Raw genomic sequence first — 15,398 nt, 5'->3', positions numbered from 1 at the left:
GGTGATACTTTCTTCTTCTTTTCTTTGCCATACGATGAATCATCCAACCAAAACCTTAAAGTTCTGCTTGAAACTATCATAACTCATTCATGAGTGTTCTTTTACCAACAGATTAGGAAAAGAACAACAGCACTGCAGCCTCCGTGCACTTGACATTTGAATGCATTCTGTAAAGCTCCTTCCACACAGCTGAATACAATCCCACACTATTTGCTTTGAATTGGAATAAATGTCAGTGTGGACTTAGATAACCCAGTTCAAAGCAGATATTGTGGGATTTTCTGCCTTGATATTTTGGGATATAGGGCTGTGGGGAAGGGCTCTAAGATGAGCGCAGTTTGATATTAACTCTTTCCAGAAGATTTTCATGATATTTTTTTTAACTATAGAGTACTGCATAAGCTTGTCCCTGCAGTATTTATATGGAAACCAACTTTTTTGGTGCAGACAGTTAAAAACGTAATCAAAAGCCTAATATATTGCCTAGTTTATCTGTAATTTTAAGAAAATTAAGGTTGATTTGAAAACACATTCACAGGGTCAGTGAGCAGAATAGTTAAACTCTGCTGTTTTGGCCTCAGGACCTCAATACAGTCTGGTACTTCAAGGTTCAACTCTCTACAAGTGGCTGCAAGCTGTCTGTTAGCTAAAGATCTCTAGGGCCATAACATATAAGAAGCAGCATTATCAGAAAAATCAAAGCAAACAAAAAAAGTTTGTTGAGCTCTGAGTTGATGACTGTCACATTGACTTGTTTCTTTGCTTGACTGGTCAAGTTTAAAAATTCTGTCTTAACCTGTTTTAACCAGGACTGGTTGGAAATTCTGAACTTTGGAACCTATGTGGGTACATTGAGGCCAAATCTTAAAACACATACAGTCTTAGCTTTTGTATTTGCACATTAACTCAAAATAACAGATTTTTCAGTTAGCCCAAATCAAATTGTGAGTCATTGTCCTAACTGTTCAAGAACAATTCTACTCCCTTTGCCCTAAATTGCAGTTATCAGGAGCTATTTTACACATTACTAAGTGCGGGAAGACATCCCAGATTTTGCCACAGGGTAGATTGATCATAATATTGGGTCCTCGGGTGTTACTGAATTAAACTTCATCTCCAATTATTGGTTATGAAAGCTCTGTTCCAACATCATCAGAGGAGTTAGAAACCACCAGGAACAAGGACCAATTTCCCTTAAAACTTTGTTTTGTTTTAATGTGTTGTAAACTGTTTAGAAAATCAGTGGTCTGAAAAATTATGCAGAAGAAACATTTTAAAATAAATAGGTAATAAATATGCAGGAAAAAGGCAACAAAATATAATGTTAAAATTCTGATTGCTTTCACTTCAGAGAGTAAGGTATCGGCTATGACAGAATGGAAAATTCTTCCACTACATCCTTCTACCTTTTCTTGTGTAATACACTGCTGGCTGTGTAGACATAAGCCGTCTTGAACACAAATATCCACTTATCCACATGTATATATGTCTCAGATCATATATACCATATATACTCAAGTATAAGCTTATTTTTTTTTATTTCGTGTCAAAAGCATTTCACGACAAAGTATAAGCTGACCCAAATATAAGCTGAGGTACCTAATTTTACCACAAAAAAACTGGTAAAACATTGACTCCAGTATAAGCTGAGGGTGGTAAATTTCAGAAATAAAAATAGATACCAATAAAATTACATTAATTGAGGTATCAGTAGGTTAAATGTTTTTGAATATTTACATAAAGCTCAAATTTAAGATAAGAATGTCCAACGCTAATCAAATCATTATTCTCATCTTCTTCAATGTAAATGTGCTTATGTATCCTTTTAATAATAATAATAGAGTAAAAAAATACATGTAATAATAATAATAATAATAATAATAATAATAATAATGATAAATACAGGAAAATAATACAAGTAATAATAGAGTAAAATAATAAATGTAATAATAATAATAATATGATCAGAGTGAAATAATAAATGTATTATTAATAATAAAAATAGAGTAAAATAAATGTAATAGTAGCAACAATAATACAGAAAAATAATAAATGTAATAATACCAATCATAATAGAGAAAAATAATAAATGTACCATATATTCTCGAGTATAAGCTGACCCAAATATAAGCCAACTCACCCGAGTATAAGCCGAGTGGGCTTTTTCAGTCTTAAAAAAGGGCTAAAAAACTAGGCTTATACTCGAGTATATACAGTATATATATATAATACCCAGGACAACTGATTTATCTCTAGCTTATAATCACTTGTTTACAAAAGTGATTGAAGGTTATAGAGGATTGGCACAATTATATTATATTATATTCCTTTTATATGTATAACAGAAAAGGCAGAAAAACTGAAAGATTTAAATCCCTTCTATTTCAACAAATTACACGTGACCCATACACTGAACTTTGCCATAGAAATGAATGGGAACTGAAAATAAATTGTGCACTAAGATCCATACACTTTACAACACCCTGTCCCCAACTGACTTTGGCTTATGGATAGTAGCACTTTTCTGAAAGACATCGAGAAAATATTATTTTAACTATAAATCTGTATGAGGCACATATTCTAAATGGGGATAAATAACAGTAGGAATATTAGAGCAAGTTGGTCTAGAAGAATGGTGACATTTGCAACTCAGATTTTGACTTTATAAGCTTTGAAGTACAATAATCATGTTCTCCACGTAAGGTTTTCTCCTCTCTCTTTTTAAACATCCATTGCAAAACCTGTTACCGAATACTTTTTTATACTGCAGTAGATACTTTAAAATGTTCCGATCAAATTAAGAACTATAACCATTAAGTTGCTTTTTAAAAAAAAAGGAAAGAGAAGACAGTATCAAGATCTTTTGAGAAGAATAAACATTTGGGGGAGGGGATCAATACCCCAAGAAAAAGAAAATCCTAGATTTCACCAACACCAAGACAGCATCAGCTGCACCACACATCAGTGGAATAAAGCATTACACTCCTATTTTTTTTCTCTTCCCATTAAGAACTACTTACCTTTATGCTCCTTCTGTAAAGTCAACTCTGAGCAAGCTTCCCTTCCATGGTATTCTGAGGAACATTAAAAGGGTTTTAAAAAAACATCATTATTGAACACAAGTCTTAATTTGCCAACTCTGCACTTCTGTGCAAAGTTTTTCAAGTATTGCCAAGCAACAAAGCATTCCTCTCAATAATTTCCTCTTACCTGTAAAGGAGCAAGGTTCAGATTTCTTTCTTCAAAGGACTCTCACAACAAGTCGGATGGTTCTTCATCGAAGGCGTATCCTTCAGGTAATGTATATATGTATGCTTCTGAAAGCCCTCCTTCCTTTTCACTCCACCCTAGATCTCCCTGGCCTCACTGTCAGTCAAAATCAAGTTACTAAGGGTTTTGAGTTGGAATTACCTGAATGAGGAAACCAAAGGGAGGGGAGGGAATCTGAAAGGAGACTTCGTGATGTCAGCACTTTGTCTTAAGGAAATCTACAGCGAAGTCTAGGAAACTGTATAAGTCTATTAACATTCAACACCCTGCTATGAGCTAAACAAATACCTGCCTAAAAAGAAACTGATGTACTTTTAGAGGACGTCAGTTAATCTTTGAAGAAATATGATCAAAGTTCCTTCAAGATTTTGCTTTAACCAAATAAAGTTAAAGAAATACTTTGGATAAATCTTAATTTAAATTATTAAAAAATACAAAAGATAGTGCTCCTTCCTTTAAAAGACTAGAAGATTGGTTGTAAAACAAGCACACAGCAAGTCTAATTTCATGTGTTGCTCTTTGGATAGAGTTGATATCCCAGAATGTCAATGGTTCCCAGCTGATTGCTGGCACTACTGTTTCTTTCTGAGCTCTTATGTGTGGCATTTCCTTTGTTATTTACAAGACATCAGAATTAAACATTGGAAAACACCACATATAGAGAAAGAGAGCACTATATTTTGCCATCTTTAATGCTTCCAGTATGCCGTAGGCACACTCTGGTTTTGATGTGATTTCCAGAAATCACTCCATAAATTTCAGAGTAAAAGGGAAGACAATCACTCATCTTTAGGAAGTTTCTGTCTGGAATATTATTCACTGATACACATCCTTCCATGGAATTCATTGTATTATTTACTTGTTTATTTTATACAAAGTATTTCAATGATACTTTTTTGGTGTTAAAAGTGGCCACATTGTGTCTTACCTACAGAATAACAAAAACTGTAAAATGCAAGCAAAACAAGAACAGAATAACATATAAGGGGTTCTGCACGGTGAAAGGGGGGAATAGATTAAATGTTGGGCAAAATATTTAACAAAGCACCTGGTCTGATTTATTTCCCTCAAGTATATCAACAGAGCCCAGACGAAATACTTTCCCCCATTAAACCTAGTATTATATGATTATATCCTGCCTTGCAGCAAGCAATTGCAAAGACTGATTTAACTGTAAATTCTATTGATTTCAATGGGACTTATTCCTCTCAGTACACATGTATAGGACTGTGTTACTAGTATCTTCAGGGGTGTGTGTGAATTTTATAAATTAAAATGGACATGCCAGCAAAACATCATTTCTTTCCAGAACTGCACTGGGAAGCAGACAATAACAATGCTATCAATATGCAACCATAGGAATATAGAGGTCTGGAATACTGCTGTTCTTATGGTTAAATAGGGAGTTCAAGCCAAAACAACCAGCTGCCTTATATTTAAGAGGATATAAGCAATCTGTGACACCCCCCCCCTCCGCTTCCACCTTTGCCAGAGTCAGATGTATAGACACCACTCACACACATGTTTCTCATCCATGCCCTGAGCAGCTCTGAGGATCTCATCTGGCTTTGGTACTGGCTGCAAGAAGGACCACAGTGCAAGGCATACTTGATCAAGATGTATTGTTTCAAAGCCTGCTTCCTGATTCCCTATTCCAGGATTTTATAGTGTTTCCAATACACCATCTGTGACAAATCAATCCACTAGATGATGATGAAGCAGTGAGCGAACGTTGTATACATTATATATTCACTATTAGGGCTAAGAAAATATTATTTAGGAGGAAAGAAAATCGTGTTGGATATGGTTAAAGCTTGTGGAGAAAAAAAGGGTTCAAAACAAAGAATTCCTATTGGTTGGGAAAATCAAGGAACTGTAAAATTTGTTTCTGATCTGGTCCAAAATCAGTTCACTTTGCACTTAAACGGTCTAATTGGGGAGCAGGATTCAGGGACAAATTAGGCAATTAAGACAATAACATCAGCTTTTGGAAACAAAGCTTTTGTGAAAGTGAGGAAAGGATTCTATCTGAAACAAATTATTTCTGTGTTTCATAGATAAAGATAAAGGTTTCCCTTTGACATCAAGTCCAGTTGTGTCCGATTCTAGGATGTGGTGCTCATCTCCATTTCTAAGCTGAAGAGCCAGCGTTATCCGTAGACACCTCCAAGGTCATGTGGCCAGCATGACTGCATGGAGCACCATGTTCCCGCCGAAGTGGTACCTAATGATCTACTCACATTTGCATGTTTTCGAACTGCTAGGTTGACAGAAGCTATGGCTAACAGCGGGAATTCACCCCACTCCCCGTATTTGAACTGCCCACCTTTCAGTCAGCAAGTTCAGCAGCTCAGTGGTTTAATCTGCTGTGCCACCAAGGGCTCCTCTGCGTTCATCGGAGAGAGAAAAATCAGCAAAAGTGAAGTATCTACCACTACAGGTCCTAGGAATATTCTCCTTAAAAAGTGGTTCTCAACCTGTGAGTCCCCAGGTGTTTTGGCCTACAACTCCAAGAAATCCCAGCCAGTTTACCAGCTGTTAGGATGTCTGGGAAGGCCAAAACATCTGGGAACCCACAGGTTGAGAACCACTGTCCTAAAACAAACATGGGAAGCATATTTAAGGGGCTTGTTAAGGGCTGTTATGAAACTGAGGTGAAGTTCACTAGTCTCCAAAATCTCCTTTGACTGAGATTTGAATCCACCCAAACAGAGAACTCCCTCCTCCCTGGCCCATCTCCCTGCCATTAAAATTCACTAGCTTTAATTTTAAACATTCTCTCTATATATGTGCAAGCCTGTAGAAATATGGATCTCACAGGAAACAGCTTTTAAAATTGTCAATTTAAAAAAAATAGGAAGGATTCTTTTCTTTAAGACCAGATAAAATTACTTTGGGTTGTATACCTCTGAAACTGTGTTTCACTTGATAGTGCATAACATCACCACACCCCACCTACAGCGCCAACAAATCTTAGGGAGTTTGACTTTGGCAATATTTTGCAGAACATTAAGAGGAAGAACAGTAAAAAGGAGTGCATGCCTCTAGGTTCTGTTCACTCCCTCATCTCCTACTCCTTTCTCTCCTTTTTCTAAAGCCTAATCTTAGTGATTTAAGCTAGGACCACAGGCCTGGGAAGGCAAGCATGTTTTGAGTAGCTCCTTTCGGTGCTCCCCCGCCCCTCAACTCTGGGAGGAAAAATGGGTGAGGCCTGCCATGCATCGTCTGATGTCGCCTGGCAGAACCCGTCAAAGGACCACCTTTGCCGTGCTTAAAGGCAGCAAAACGAGGCTAAAAAGTCCCATGTGAAGAGGTCCTGAGAGATATCATTCTTCCCACTGATAATGCCAATATCTTTGGCATCATCTACACTGCTGTATAATCCAGTTTATCCAGATTATCTACTTTGAACTGGATTATTTGGCAGTGTCGACTCATATAATCTAGTTCAAAGCAGTGTAGATCCAGACTGTGTCTGCTGAGCTCCCTGGATACACTTTGCTCACCCCAGGTCTAGAATGTTACAAAATATGAGGTTGTATTTTTCATGAGGTTCCTGCTTGTTCAAATACTTGTTTATCTATTTGTTTATTTTGTGATTAGATCGCCTTGAATCATTCACTCTCAGCACTGCTGACCTTACAAGCCTATAGTAGGAATGAGATGGAATAAAACCATGAATGCCACGCTGAGTTCATCTTAGAAAAAGTTGCTTGAATGACAGCCAAGAGTCAAAAATGAATCCTTTGAATAATAAATTTCAATTTTTAAATCAACACTTTAGCTGTGAAATTATATAATTTTGATTCTAAAAATGCTTTCTTTCCCCCCAGCTACATACTGGTTTAATCTTGACTGCTTAACATATGAAATGTCATGTGCTATCATATACTGTTGCATCTGATTTTCCACTGCATATTAACTGTCAGATAATATGAACTAAAAAAGGATGGGATGGCAGAAATCCAAACAACTTTACTTTGGATTACTAGACTAAACAATATGCTCTTATATGGAAATTGTTTCTTGTAGACCACTGAAATTGTCCCTGATCTTCCTTTTTTTTTTCACTACAGCATCAAATAAGAGGGGAAGAACACCAGGGGAGTGTGTGAGGAGCACTGGCCCTTCCATAGTGAGCTTAGATCAGTGGTTCTCAACCTGTAGGTCCCCAGATGTTTTGGCCCTCAACTCCCAGAAATCCGAACAGCTGGTAAACTGGCTGGGATTTCTGAGAGTTGTAGGCCAAAGCACCTGGGGACCCACAGGTTGAGAACCACTGGCTTAGATGACTGAACACCAACTAATTTGGAAATAAAACAGACAGTAAGTGAGTGGTTTTGACATAACTGGTGGATTCCCTATGTATGCCAAAGTATATAAGTGTGATGACCCATGGGCCTTGTAGTCCTGCTCATGACATTGTGATGCCTGATGAAGAAGAAAACTTGGGTTTTTTACCTTCCCAGTCAGAACTGGATTCTTCCCAGACAGATTCTTCCCAGCCAGATCTGGGAACCTTGCACCTGCAAGAGGATTATGTTCCAGAAGTATGTCAAACAAATACTGAGGCTACATCTCCAGTGTTTTCTCGCCATGAGTTTTGTAAACAACAGAGAGGTTTGGAAGCAGCCTCGCGCAGGAGTGCGAGAATAATTGCTAAGAATTTGCCAATTAAGCCTGCTTTCCATGAGAATCTTTAAGGAGTCAAACATCTGGTCTCAGAGATTAGCTTTCGTTTCTGGTTCCCAGAGAACTGCTCTCGGCGGGAAAGTTAGACTCTATATAGGTGTTTTACCCGCGGAGTAACTTTGCGGAGTCAATTCGTCAGCCTCCGGAGCGAGTTGTGTCTGAACAGCGCGCTCCGCTTCAAGCCTCGTTCCTGCTCAAGCCTTGTCCTTGTTTCCAGCCTTCGCTCCTGTTTCCCAGCCTTTGTTTACCTACGGACCTTGCCTTGTTTCCCAGGACTAAACCTTGCCTTGTTTCACGGATTTTACCAAGTTATTCCACGGACCTTGTTCTTGTTCCTCGTTACCTTGTTCCACGATTCAAGCCTTGTTTTCAAGTATCAAGTTATTTTCTAGCCTTGCTCAAGTTCATGGACTAAAGGACCTTGTCATCTCCCCTCACTTTGCCTGGCAAAGTGAGTGTTTCGGTTATTGGATTACAACTTTGGACCTTAATATTTCATATTGGACATTGTTTCTTTGGACTAATTTTGACCTTTCCTGAAAGGTCTGCTTCTGGACTAACTTTTACATTTGCTTTTACTAACTTTATATATTTCCTTAATAAAGATATTAGATAGAATCTGGCCTCTGCGTATGGTTATTGGTGCTCTGTAGCCTGGGTCGTGACAGTTTGACTCCGCCACCAAAAGCACCAATTAACCTCGGCCAGAATGTCTACCGGAGCCGTACCTGGGCCGAGCGGCCAGCCGATTACCTACACCATCGACAAGGATGAGGTGGACCGAATCCGTGATAAGCTCAATGCACAGGATGGGGAAATAAAGGGTTTGAAGGAACGCGGAATCCGTCTTCCGGCCATGGCGTTGCCAACCAAGTTTACTGGAGAAGCTTCTAAGGTTCATGTTTTCCGTCGCCAATGCCAAGCTTATCTAGAGGCCCGTGATGCCGAGTTTCCCCAGGAAGACATCAAGGTGGCGTGGATTTACAGTCTCCTAGACGGGCCAGCGGCTAACTGGGCGACGGCTCTGTTCGACCAAGCCTCCCCACATCTAAGGTCAGCGCAACATTTCTTGGACCACCTTAAGGCGACCTGGGGAATCGAGGACAATTTGGAGGCAGCCGGGCACAAACTCCGCCGCCTCTTCCAAGGAGACAGACCCATGTCTCAGTACATAGCCGAGTTCCGAGTGCTGGCCCACAACACCGGCTGGAACGATGTTGCCCTCAGAGGACAATTTCGGGAGGGTCTCAACATTGAAATGCTGGAGGAAATCTCCAAGGTGGATCCTCCCCAAACGCTGGAAGCACTCATCGATCAATGTTTACGGGCTGAAGTCATGATTGCCAACAGGAAACAGTGGGTACGAGGCCAGAGCGGTAGAGCTGGGGCAAAACCCCCCGCTCCCGCCAGCGTTCAGCCGCGTCCAGTGTGGAGACCCCCACCACCATCCCCATACCCCAGAGGGAGCGAGGAGGTGCCGATGCAGTTGGGCAATGTGCGTCCCAGATTAGATGCCGCCGAGAAGGCCCGCCGCCAACGCCTAAATCTCTGTTGGTATTGCGGGAATGGGGGCCACTTCGCCAGAGAGTGCCCAGCCAAAGGGAAGCCCGCCGCCCGTCTTGCGGCGGCGTCCTCCACGGAGACGAAGGCGTCTGAGGCGGCTGGCACACAGCCGGCGGGGGAAGCCAACGACCGGGCGTAGAGAGGCTCGCCAACCCGGTCAAGAAACCCATTCAAGAGCCGCCAACCGGGGTCCTGTTCCTTCTAGTGGTCACCTTATGGTCAGCAAAAAAGGGACCCGTCATGATCCACGCCATGATAGACTCAGGAGCTACCAACAATTTCATTGATAGAGAGTATGCCGACTCTCTGGGATTACAATATCATGACTTCAAGAATGCCCGTGTGGTGCAAGCCATCGATGGCCGCCCTCTCAAGACGGGCCCCGTAAGCCAGTGGTCGGAACCCACCAGGATGTGGATAAGGGAACATATGGAAGAGATTTCCTTCTTTGTTACTGAGGTTCCCCATTTCCCTGTGATTTTGGGGATTCCATGGCTGACACTTCACGACCCAAGCATCTCCTGGTCCAACAGAGAACTGCAGTTTGCTTCAAAGTACTGCCAAAACCATTGCCTCGTAGCCAAGGTCTGCCATGCCTGTGATGACTCATGGGCCTTGTAGTCCTGCTTATGACACTGTAATGCCTGATGATGAAGAAAACTTGGGTTTTTTACCTTCCCAGTCTGAACTGGAATTTTCTCAGTCAGATCTTTCCCAGGCAGATCTGGGAACCTTGCACCTGCAAGAAAGTTGTGACCCAGAAGTATGTCAAACAAATCCGGAGCCCACTTCTCCTGTGTTCTCCCGCCATGAGTTTTGTAAACAACAGAGAGGTTTGGAAGCTGCTTCGCGCAGGAGTGCGAGGATAGCAGCCAAGAATTCAGCCAATTAAGTCTCCTTTTTCGTGAGAATCCTTAAGGAGTCAAACATCTGGTCTCAAAGATTAGCTTTCGTTTCTGGTTCCCAGAGAACTGCTTCGGCGGGAAAGTTAGACTCTATATAGGTGATTTACCCGCGAAGTAACTTCGCGGAGTCAATTCGTCAACCTCCGGAGCGAGTTGTGTCTGGACAGCGCGCTCCGTTTCAAGCCTCGCTCCTGCTCAAGCCTTGCCCTGCTTTCCAGCCTTCGCTCCTGTTTTTGCCTTTGTTTACCTACGGACCTTGCTTGTTTCCCAGGATTAAACATTGCCTTGTATCACGGATTTTACCAAGTTCTTCCACGGACCTTGTTCTTGTTCCTTGTTACCTTGTTCCACGTTTTAAGCCTTGTTTCAAGTATCAAGTTATTTCCTAGCCTTGCTCAAGTTTATGGACTAAAGGACCTAGTCATCTCCCCTCACTTTGCCTGGCAAAGTGAGTGTTTCGGTTATTGGATTACAACTTTGGACCTTAATATTTCATATTGGACATCGCTTTATTGGGCTAATTGAGACCTTTCCTGAAAGGTCTGCTTTTGGACAATTTCATATACTTGCTTTTATTAACTTTATATATTCCTACAATAAAGATATTAGTTAGATTCTGGCCTCTGTGTTTGGTTATTGGTGCCTTTGCAGCCTGGGTCCTGACAATGCCACAGACACCGAGCCCATTATCACCTTGCCAAAGAAGTACTCCGAGTATTGGGATGTATTCAATGAAAAAGAAGCCGAAAAATTACCCCCACATAGACCTTATGACTGTGCCATTGACTTGGTGGAGGGGGCCCCGATCCCGCGAGGGCATCTCTACTCCCTGACTGAACCAGAGCAAGAAGCTCTCAGGGAATTCATAGAGACAAACCTTCGCAAGGGATTCATCAGACCCTCTCAATCCCCAGCCGCCTCCCCAGTGATGTTTGTGAAGAAGAAGTCAGGGGAATTACGCTTGGTGGTGGACTACAGAGCATTGAATAATATCACCAAGCGGAACAGCTATCCCCTGCCCTTAATCTCGGATCTACTAGACCGACTTCGAGGAGCCAAGGTTTACACCAAGCTGGATCTTCGGGGAGCTTACAACTTAGTTCGCATCAGAGAAGGGGACGAGTGGAAGACCGCCTTCCAGACTAAATTCGGATTATTCGAGTCCCGAGTTATGAATTATGGATTATGCGGAGCTCCCGCAACGTTCCAGCATTTTGTCAATGACATTTTCCAGGACTATCTAGATAGGTTCTTGATAATCTACCTGGACGATTTTTTGGTGTTTTCTAGATCACAATCAGAACATGAGAACCACGTCAAAATGGTGTTACAACGATTGCGGGATCATGGACTTTATGCCAAGCTGGAAAAATGCGCTTTTGATCTACAAGAGGTAGATTTCCTTGGATACCGTATCTCGCCTCTAGGGCTCTCCATGGATCCAGCCAAGGTTTCAGCAGTATTGGAATGGCGGGCGCCAACTAACAAGAAGGAGGTGCAGCGATTCTTGGGGTTCGCGAACTATTACCGCAAGTTCATTCCAGATTTTGCCCGCTGGTCTGACCCAATCACTAGCTGCATCCGTGGAAAACAGCCCTTCCGCTGGACTGATCAAGCAGAGAAAGGGTTCCAGCAACTAAAGAAATTATTCACATCCCAGCCAATCCTTCAGCATCCAGATCCTGAAACCCTTTTTGTGGTGCAAGCGGACGCCTCTGATGTGGCAATTGGGGCTGTGCTCCTACAACCGGTGGGAGATCACCTTCATCCTTGTGCCTATTATTCTCGTCAACTAACCGCACCAGAGAGGAACTATACCATTTGGGAAAAAGAACTATTAGCCATAAAGGCAGCTTTTGAAACTTGGAGACATTGGCTAGAAGGGGCCAAATTTCCCATTGAAGTCCACACTGATCATCGGAATCTAGAACATCTAAGAACTGCCCGCAAGCTAAATCAGAGGCAGCAACGTTGGGCTTTATTCTTTGAACGTTTCAACTTCCAGATTCATTATGTGACCCCAGCCCAAACCAAGCAAGCAGACGCCCTGTCACGTAAACCGGAATACGCTGCAGGACGCAAGGAGACCTTTGAATCCCAACTACTACAACCCGAGAACTTTGCCACGCTCACAGTGGGGAACACCAAATCCACTCCCATTGATTCAACTCCCTCTACTCCAGGGCCCATCTGTGCTCAAGAAATCAGGGCTAGTCAGCAAGCAGATGCCTGGGCGCAGGACCAACTTCGTCAAGGTCTGCATTTTCCCTTTTCGCTTAAAGATGGACTGCTTTGCTATAGAAATCATGTTTATATCCCACCCGGACCGGGCAGGGAAAAAGCACTTCATCTGTGTCATGACTGCAAACCAGCAGGGCATTTCGGACTATTTAAAACCATGCATTTGATCCTAAGAGATTTCTGGTGGCCCAAGATCCGCAAGGATGTGGAAAAATATGTTAACACCTGCCCAGTATGCCAGCGCTCCAAGATAAGAAGGGAGAAGCCCTCAGGGCTTCTACACCCCCTTCCTAACCCATCTCGCCCATGGGAAATAATTTCTGCGGATTTTATCACTGACTTACCACCTTCCTGTGGATTCACCACGATCCTAGTGGTGGTGGACCTTTTCACCAAGTTAGCCCATTTCATTCCCTGTGAAGGTCTTCCCACGGCCCAAGAGACTGCAGATTTATTCCTCCAACATGTTTTCAGACTACATGGATTGCCCAAGAGTTTGGTCACAGACCGTGGATCCCAATTCACCTCTCGTTTCTGGAAGGCACTACAAAAACTATTGGGCATAGACTCTCGTTTATCTTCAGCTCATCATCCCCAAACGGATGGGCAAACGGAGCGCACCAATGCCACTTTGGAACAGTACCTTCGCTGTTATGTAAACTACCAACAGGACAATTGGGCTTCTCTGTTACCACTGTCGGAATTTGCCTACAACAATGGAGTCCAGGCTTCTACAAAAGAAACGCCGTTCTTTGCAAACTAGGGCTTCCATCCACGTTTCTTTCCCCCTGTCATTGAAACTTCAGAAGTTCCCGCAGCAGAAGATTGGCTGCAGGAACTCACAGCGGTGCAACAACTTTTGCTCCAGCAACTGGAACAAGCCAAGGAGGACTATAAACGTCACGCGGACAAACATCGCCAGCCGGGCCCCGAAATCAAGGTAGGAGATCGGGTTTTTCTGTCCACTCGCTTTTTGCCCTCCCATCGCCCTTGCCGGAAGTTAGATGCCCGTTTCATTGGCCCCTATCCAGTGGTGGCGCAATTAAACCCCGTGACTTTCAGACTCCAACTTCCGCGTTCAATGCGCATTCACCCAGTGTTTCACCGCTCCCTGCTCCTTCCGGCGGATGGTGTGCGGCCAGATGTAGACCGGCCGGCCCCCGTCCCTATTTTGGTGGATGGGGAGGACGAGTTCGAGGTTCAGGACATTTTGGATTCTCGCTTTCACCGCCGCCGCCTGCAATATCTCATTGACTGGGTGGGTTTTGGCCCTGAGGAACGCTCTTGGGAAGACGCTTCCACAGTTCACGCTCCTGATCTAACCCGTCGCTTCCATCAGACCTATCCCGCCAAGCCACGACCTCGCGCCTCGGGGAGAGAGTCCCAGTTTGGGAGGGGGCTTGAGGAGGGGGATAGTGTGATGACCCATGGGCCTTGTAGTCCTGCTCATGACATTGTGATGCCTGATGAAGAAGAAAACTTGGGTTTTTTACCTTCCCAGTCAGAACTGGATTCTTCCCAGACAGATTCTTCCCAGCCAGATCTGGGAACCTTGCACCTGCAAGAGGATTATGTTCCAGAAGTATGTCAAACAAATACTGAGGCTACATCTCCAGTGTTTTCTCGCCATGAGTTTTGTAAACAACAGAGAGGTTTGGAAGCAGCCTCGCGCAGGAGTGCGAGAATAATTGCTAAGAATTTGCCAATTAAGCCTGCTTTCCATGAGAATCTTTAAGGAGTCAAACATCTGGTCTCAGAGATTAGCTTTCGTTTCTGGTTCCCAGAGAACTGCTCTCGGCGGGAAAGTTAGACTCTATATAGGTGTTTTACCCGCGGAGTAACTTTGCGGAGTCAATTCGTCAGCCTCCGGAGCGAGTTGTGTCTGAACAGCGCGCTCCGCTTCAAGCCTCGTTCCTGCTCAAGCCTTGTCCTTGTTTCCAGCCTTCGCTCCTGTTTCCCAGCCTTTGTTTACCTACGGACCTTGCCTTGTTTCCCAGGACTAAACCTTGCCTTGTTTCACGGATTTTACCAAGTTATTCCACGGACCTTGTTCTTGTTCCTCGTTACCTTGTTCCACGATTCAAGCCTTGTTTTCAAGTATCAAGTTATTTTCTAGCCTTGCTCAAGTTCATGGACTAAAGGACCTTGTCATCTCCCCTCACTTTGCCTGGCAAAGTGAGTGTTTCGGTTATTGGATTACAACTTTGGACCTTAATATTTCATATTGGACATTGTTTCTTTGGACTAATTTTGACCTTTCCTGAAAGGTCTGCTTCTGGACTAACTTTTACATTTGCTTTTACTAACTTTATATATTTCCTTAATAAAGATATTAGATAGAATCTGGCCTCTGCGTATGGTTATTGGTGCTCTGTAGCCTGGGTCGTGACAATAAACTACTAGAATAAAAGAAAGGGGTAACTTTTTTAAAAAGGCCTTGAAAGTTCCTCAGACACCTGATGACAGTAAGACTGGCTAGGAGGTAGGTTAGCTATGAATTGCAGCCCAATATAGAAGTTCGAGTAAAATTAACCTGAATATGTGAGAAGAGAAATCCAGTCAGCCATGCTCTCTCCATTGCCACTCTCCTCACATGGAGAGCTTCCACACAGTGCACACGGTGACCATCCCTACAATCTGGAACCCTAAAAAACCACGATTTTCAACAACAGGGAGATCATCGTCATCATCATCTTTTACATATCCCAAATTTTCCACAAAATTGGG

General features: G+C 42.8%; 1 protein-coding gene and 1 long non-coding RNA gene across 3 annotated transcripts in view; one reads left to right on the top strand and one right to left on the bottom strand.

Moving 5' to 3' along the window:
- Nucleotides 1–3,564, bottom strand: part of kcnj15 (potassium inwardly rectifying channel subfamily J member 15) — a 35,276-nt gene extending 31,712 nt beyond the window's left edge. Inside the window, exons 1-2 of one of the 2 annotated variants that reach the window (XM_008107517.3) lie at nucleotides 3,211–3,564; nucleotides 3,021–3,074 (exon numbers count right to left, since the gene is read on the bottom strand). The gene's annotated coding sequence lies outside the window, so the exon portion shown is untranslated. The remainder of the gene's footprint in view (nucleotides 1–3,020; nucleotides 3,075–3,210) is intronic. The other variant, XM_008107520.3, reaches the window with a different exon arrangement.
- On the top strand, nucleotides 3,252–7,046 carry LOC134297465 (uncharacterized). The gene is made up of 3 exons (XR_010004220.1): nucleotides 3,252–3,296; nucleotides 5,328–5,490; nucleotides 6,874–7,046. It is a non-coding gene; the product is annotated as an uncharacterized LOC134297465 (long non-coding RNA).
- Nucleotides 7,047–15,398: the final 8,352 nt, after the last annotated feature.

The sequence above is a fragment of the Anolis carolinensis genome, chromosome 3 (assembly GCF_035594765.1).
Source record: "Anolis carolinensis isolate JA03-04 chromosome 3, rAnoCar3.1.pri, whole genome shotgun sequence".
In the NCBI taxonomy this organism is placed as follows: Eukaryota; Metazoa; Chordata; class Lepidosauria; order Squamata; family Dactyloidae; genus Anolis; species Anolis carolinensis.
The sequence above is the reverse complement of the archived record's forward strand: the minus strand, read 5'-3'. Positions and strand labels throughout refer to the sequence as shown.